The sequence below is a fragment of the Carcharhinus amblyrhynchos genome, chromosome 7 (genome assembly GCF_965287045.1).
Source record: "Carcharhinus amblyrhynchos chromosome 7, sCarAmb.v2.hapA, whole genome shotgun sequence".
NCBI lineage: Eukaryota > Metazoa > Chordata > Chondrichthyes > Carcharhiniformes > Carcharhinidae > Carcharhinus > Carcharhinus amblyrhynchos.
Genome location: NC_137330.1, coordinates 53,300,881 through 53,308,324, shown reverse-complemented (window position 1 = coordinate 53,308,324; position 7,444 = coordinate 53,300,881). Strand labels below are relative to the sequence as shown.

Below are 7,444 nucleotides of genomic sequence, written 5' to 3'. Positions count from 1 at the left end.
TGATTGATAAAGTAGGACTGAGTCACCACAGCTTTGTCAAGGGGAGGTCGCGTCGAACAAATCTGTTAGAGTTCTTTGAGGAAGTAACAAGGAAGCTAGGTAAAGAGAACCAGAAGACATGATTTATTTAGATTTCCAAAACACCTTTGACAGGGTGCTGCATAGGAGACTGTTAAATAAGTTAAAGCCCATGGCGTTAAGGGTAAGATCCTGGCACAGATAGGGGATTGGCTGACTGGCAGAAGGGAGAGAGTGGGAATAAAGGGGTCTTTTTCAGGGTGACAACTGGTGACTAGTGGTGTACCTCAGGGGTCAATGCTGGGACATTAACAATTTGGAAGAAGGAACTGAAGGCACTGTTGCTCCCTTCTTGAACAGCAATGTTAAATTAGCTACTTTCCATCCTTTGAGACTTTCCCTGCCTCCATTGATTCCTGAAAGATCACCACCAATGCTTCCACAGTTTCCTCAGCTATCTCTTTTTGAACCCTGGGTGTAACCCATCCAATCCAGGTGATTTATCCATCTTCAGACATTTCAGTTTCCCCAGAACCTTCTCCTTAGTGATGGCCACTGCACGCACCTGTGCCCCTGATTCCCCTGGAGCTCTGGCATCCCACCGGTGTCTTCCACCATGAATTCTGATGCAAAGTTACTCTTCAGTTCCTCTGCCATTTCTTTGTTTCCTATTATTATTTTTCCAGCCTCATTTTCCAGTGGTCCAATGTCTATTTTTGCCTCTCTCTTACCTTTTATATATTGAAAAAAAACTCTTCCTATCTTCTTTCATATCATCTTCTCATATTTCATCTTCTCCCCACTTATAGATTTTTTAGTTGTCCTCTGCTCACTTTTAAAGGCTTCCCAATCCTCTGGCTTCCCATCAATTCTTGCCACTTTGTATGCTTTTTCTTTTGCTTTTATGCTGTCCTTGACTTCCCTCATCAACCATGGATGCCTTGACCTCTCCTTAGCATATTTCCTCCTCTTTGGGATGAATTTCTGTCGTGCCTCCCAAATAACCTCCAAAAACTCCTGCCATTGCTGTCCCACTGTCTTCTCTGCTAGGATCCCTTTCCAATCAACTCTGGCCAACTCCTCCCTCGTGTCTTTGTAGTTATCTTTATTTAATTGTAATACTGTTACATCTGATTCCAGCTTCTCCCTCTAAAACTGTAGGGTAAATTCTATCATATTGTAGTCACTGTTTCCTAAGGGTTCCTTCACCTTAAGTTTCCTAATCAAATCTGCCTCATTACACATCACCAATCCAGAATTGCTTGTTCCCTCGTAGGCTGTCACAAGATTCTCTAAAAAAAATCTTTTAGACATTCCACAAATTCCTTTTCTTGAAATCCACTACCTACTTGATTTCCTCAGTCCATCTGCATATTGAAGTCCCCCATGATTATTGTAATATTGCCTTTTTTACATGCCTTTTCTATCTCCTGATTTATTTTCTGTCCCACATCCTGACCAGTGCCAGGAGGTCTGTACATAAATCCCATCAGGGTCTTTTTACCTTTGCGATTCCTCAACTCTACCCACAGAGATTCTATGCCTTCTGATCATATATTGTTTCAAGCTATTGATTTAACTTCATTTCTTACGAACAATTCAACTCTTTGCCATCTGCCTGTCCTTTTGATAGGACACATATCCTTGGACATTTAGATCCTAGCCTTAATCCCCTTGCAGCTACGTCTCTGTGATGCCCACAACATCGTACCGGCCAATTTCAATGGTACACCCTGCAGCCATGTCTCCATAATCCTGACTACATCATACCCATTTACATCTATTTGTGAATGTTCCACACATTAAGGCACAAAGCTTTAAGGCTTGTTTTTTTAAACATTCCTTCTCCAATTCCATTATTTTTCACTGTTTGATTCTGGCCCTTGATTTCTTTGCCTATCACTTATTTTTTTGTTTCCCTTTTTGTCTTTTGTTCTTATCTTTGTTTCCCCTTCCTCTAATTTCTTGTCTTGGTTCCCATTTTAATTTAAACCCTCCCCCTATATCTCCTTTCTTCATGTTGCACTTTTCCTCACTGTTACCTCTATCTCTAGATAGGCAATATTTTGAAATTGAGTTACTTGTTCCTAAGTCTAAAACATTAATTAATTTCTGACCAATAACTCAACATTTGTTTACACCTAAAACCAGCCACATTGGTTGATAGAGTGTTAACCTGTCAGCTGAGGCAGCTTCCCCCACCAACTTCACATTATGCAGACCAAAATGCTTTTTAAAGCGATCAAGCAATTCTGTGCTTGCTGAAAATTCTTGAAAGGCAAAGGCAAGGCCCTTAGCCTGTCATCTTCATTGTCATTATTATCATTAGCACTACCCTCTACTACTTTTTACATGCTGGTACAATTCAAGTACCTTATTTTTCATGAGTGGACCATTAACTGGGGTCCTCCTTTGTTGCTGGTGCTCTATCTACACATTTAGTAATGCCTCAATTTCTTCCAAGTGTGAATCTCTCCTACTGAGGAAAACTACTTGATCCCGGGGTTCATCCACTCAAAGAATCTGGCACTCAAAGAATCTAGCAGTTAATGTTTTTTTTAAACTGAGACCAGGGATTTCACATCACTGAGCAAGCCTTAAAACTACCTTTCATTCATTTCAAAGAAAATATTGATATCAGAGAGATTTGACCATATATTTATTTATTCACTGTGTTGGTTCAATTCCTGAAATAAAGTTCTTCAACTTAAAAAAAAAGTTAACCTAGCAGCACAGCTACCATAAATGCTAACAGTGTTGCTTATCTTATCTTCAAACTGCCTAATGTCGCAGATTCATTGATGCTGTACTTTCTGGCAGCAAGGTAGCATTTGCACCATCTTTCAGTCTATCTAATATTATCACTTCTGGGTTAAGTGTCATCACTTTTCAAGGACGTTTACTGCTCGGTTCTGACTCACTTATTTTTAAATACTGTACTATTCAGTTATAAAGATTGCCCAGATATTGCACTGCGATCAAGAATTAAATCACAGCAACAAGGAACAGCTATAAACAACGGCAGTGCACACTTTCTACTGCAGGTAATAAGTCATGAGCACCTTTTTTATCTTCATTCAGTGGTTTTCCTTTCTTCTGAAGTTGGCTTCCATTTTTTACTTTTAAAACCACAGATACGTGAACATTTGGGCCCTCAATGGGCAATCTGGCATATAATCTGGTTTTGTTGTGTAAGCAAATTTACGAAAGAACAAATTGTGAATAGTGGGACATTTATGTATTATTAATAACACAGGTCCTAGATCAATTCTCCTGGAAAATTGCTTTTTATCTTCCTCCAATTAGAATAACTACTCATTACCTCTACTCTTTGCTTTCTATTTTTAAACAGCTTGTTTTCCATCAGCTATTGGTTCTTGACTCCACGTACCTTAACTTCTGTCATGAGCCTGCCATCTAGTTCCTTATCAAAGGCCTTTCGTAAATTTTTGTACATCCAAGGATATGAAATCTATAATCAATATCAAAATCTCCTACTAGTGTTTAGAAGGACCTGTAGTGTAAATGTTATGTGACATTGTTATTTTTACTAACACTGGAAGCACAATGGTATGTTCTAGGCCTAACCATCTTCAGCTGCTTCATCAATGACCTCCCTTCCATCACAAGGTCAGAGATTTGCTGACGACCACACAATGTTCAGCACCATTCACAATTTCTCAGATACTAAAGCAGCCCATGTCCAAATGCACATGACTTGCCAATGTCCTGGCTTTGGCTGTCAAGTCGCAATGTGGCAAGTCGCATTCAAGCCAACATGTGCCAGGCAATGACCATCTCCAACAAGAGAAAATCTAACTGTAACCCTATGGCATTCACTGGCTTTACCATCACTGAGTCCTCAGCTCTCAACATCCTGCCTGTTTGTCTAACAACACTCAAGAAGCTTGACACCATCCAGAACAAAGCAGCTGCTCGATTGGCAATCCTTCCAGAAACATTCACTTCTCCCATCACAGATGAACTGTAGTAGCAGTGTGTATCATCTACAAGATGAGCTGTAGGAACTCACCAAGGCTCCTTACTCAGCACTTTCTAAACCCATGATCACTACCATCTAGAAGAACAAAGGTAGCAGACATATGGGAGCACCACCACCTGGAAATCCCTCTCCAAGTTGTTCGCCCTTCTAATTAGAAATATATTGCCATTCCTTTGCTGTCACTAGATCAAAATCCTCGACCTCCGTCCTTAACAGCATTTTGAGTGTACCTACACCACAAGGACTGCAGCCATTCAAGAAAACAGCTCATCATTACTTTCTCAAGTGCAATTAGGGATAGGCAATAAATGCTGGCCTAACTAGCGACGCCCACATCCCATAAATTAATAGTAAAATAATGTATGGACAACTGGGTATAAGTCAGTTGACTGATAACACAAATCCTGAATGGCATCCCCAGTGAAGTTTAGCCTAACACAGTATTCTTCATTTGCCTCAGATAGAAATGCTGTCTGAAGATGGAATCGACAACAAGGGCTTGGAGATTGTGTTAGGGCTGAAAACCATCTTCCCGATATTTAAAAGAATACCCAATGCAGAAAAGTGCACAGTATTGAACTGTCAACCCTCCCCCCAAAGCCTGCCAATCAGCTTCCTGAGCCAAAAGGATAGAGTTACCCATGAAATCTGAGATCCACATGCTGTTAAAACCCGTAGGTGGTATTTGCTGAGAGGCTTTTTGCCGAGACTCCAGAAGGTTGTGTTAATATGTTTCATAATGAAATTCCTCCTACATGGAAGGAGATTATTTTGCTAATACCTCAGGGAATTAATTTACTTGGTGCAGTGTGTTAAATCAGAGTTAGCTTCCCTCCCATTTGCTATAGCGCATTGACAGGAAACAAATTTATTCAGTAAGCTTGCCTAATTAGCATGAACCAAGCAGGCAGACAGAAAAAAAACAGCAGTAATGCTGTTCAACCATTTGCGAACCCTCAAATGGATATCTAAGTACTGCTGAATGAAATTTAGATTCTGACATTGGAGCCCCACCTGAAAGGTGAATATGTCAGAAATTTAGGGCATCCCCCCCACCCCGCCCCCATTCAATATCCTTTACCCAATACCCTGTCCTTTTGTAAAATTATCCCTGTTAAATTATTCATGATGCAACAATAACTTTGATTTTTATAGCACCTTTAATGTAAAGAAACTCAAAAGACAACTGCTGGACACCAAGCATTGATGATGGCTAGGTAAGGGCAAAGAGATTTTAAAGAGGATTTTGAAAGGGATCAGTCATAGCAAGGAAAAAGGATTTTAGGAATGGGATTCCAGAACGAAGGGCTGGGCCTTAAATGGTCGACCATGGAAGAGAAGTACAGAGAAGGGAATGCAAGAGTTAGAAGGGTGGAAACAATGTAGTGACATGTAAAGTTGAAGATGTTTCAGGGGGAGTCAGGTTGTGAAGGAACAGATACATGAAATCAAAGATTTCTATATAAGAACATAAGAACATAAGAAATAGGAGCAGGAGTAGGCCATCTAGCCCTTCGAGCCTGTCCCGCCATTCAATAAGATCATGGCTGATCTGTTGTGGCTCAGTTCCACTTTCCCGCCCTCTCCCCATAACCCTTAATCCCCTCTCTTATCAAGAACCCATCAACCCGCTTGAGCTTGAGTTGAGAGGGTCCCAAAGTTGTTTTGGCAAGGCAGGGCAAATATGGGTACTTTTCCCATATATAAGGGAGCTTGAAAGATTATGGACGTGGCTCTTAAAATGTCCACACTTTCTTCTCTCACAACTGAGGATGCATTCCAAGAAACAATGTTGGCTTAAATTTGATACTTACAGGAAATTGAATCAAAAAAGTAACAAGTTTGTAATAGTAGGGTTTTGCACACATGCCTTTGCGTGCTCTACTATCACAGAATAAATGGTTAAAACAGCCAACTGATTTTAATTATGTTACTTTTTCACAGATAGAAAAATTTGTTAGTGAAAATAAACATAGTAATTGATATCATAGGTGCATTTCCACAAGCTGTTGCTCCCAGTGGGAAACAGCACATGCAGGGAACACAACTCACGGTTTACCAAGATACATATTCAGTGAGTGTGGTTCATACTGAGAGCACTGGATCACAAAACCAGCCCCCAACTCTCGTAGCCTGCTATTTACCAAAACAGTTGATCAAATAATTTTCTATAGAACCAGCAAAAACAGCCAATTTTTATGGCTCGAACCCTTTTGAACTGCGATTCTGGGACCATTTACACTCTGGCAAGATTCCTTTTCTCCTCATGTTAGGCAGGTATCTCATTTTCTGCCCACGCTAAGATACATAGAGTTTGCAACATTGGAATAGGTTATTTGGTTCAACAGATTTATACCAGTTTTTTATTTTTTTTAAACTTTATTCCAATCCAATCAAGTCAAATTAAACCCAATTCAGAGTCCCAACAAGTTGGGACATTCCCGATCCAAGCTGACAAGACAGGGCTCTCACCTCCTGTCTTGGGCTTGATCTACATGATCCAAGCTGACTGGAGTAGGTGTAGCTCCTCCTCCAGGGCTTGATCTTATTTGCATCTTAGCCAAATGGCCGAGATGCCGCTTTAAAAAATTGCTTCAAATGAAGCTGAAATGTAACCTAATGACTTCAACCAAGTGCAGCATGTCGATACTACACTTGATCTTAGCCAAAAGGCCGAGAAGGATTGTTGTCGGTGCAGGGGTGATGGCCAGTACTCAAGTTCTACAACAACCTCCTTCCAATGCTGCTTATAACAACAACTACGTAGCCTCCATGTCTTAATCTTCCATGTACATTCTAGCTTCCCCTAGTCATCTCAACAACTTTGTGGTTAAAGAAGCTTCTCTTGAATGCTTGACCCTCAGTTTGCAACTTAGTCAAATTTACAGGGGCTTGATCTCAGATAGGGTCCAAGAGATTCCTTTTCTCTCTCTACTGCAAGATATTGCTGTTAATGACCTTGGCTACGTAAATTACTTGTAGTTAGCTTGATGCCTTTGGTGGAATTGTTTTCATGAAGCTCCTACATTTTTTTAAAAGCAGACAACATGGCTCACACGTCATGTAACTTTTAAAAGTACAAAGTCCTTTATCACAAAAAAGGTGGTGTGTATGTTGATTCCAACATCCTGTGTTGTGATTTAACACCTGAGGGTTTGAGACAATCAGTATCTTTGTTTGTGAATGACCCATTCAATTTGAATATATCCCTTTGAATTGGTTTCAGGAATGGGTATTGATTCACATCAGCCTGGAAAGTTCCTTTTGTTTCCTCATGAGACGAGGAGTGGTTTGTCCTTCCGGTAGGAGCTATAAGCCGTGAATCAGGATAACTGTTCCTGATCCTCCTTCGTGACTGGAGCTCCAGGCTCAACTGTCTTGCCCTTTTTAATTACAAAACTTTATCAAAAATATCAAAGCATA

The 7,444-nt window shown here is 40.3% G+C and overlaps 1 non-coding gene across 1 annotated transcript; it reads right to left on the bottom strand.

The window, feature by feature from the left end:
* Positions 1 to 6,514: 6,514 nt before the first annotated feature.
* LOC145345776 (U2 spliceosomal RNA) lies at positions 6,515 to 6,706 on the bottom strand. The gene has a single exon (XR_013887162.1). It is a non-coding gene; the product is annotated as a U2 spliceosomal RNA (small nuclear RNA).
* Positions 6,707 to 7,444: the final 738 nt, after the last annotated feature.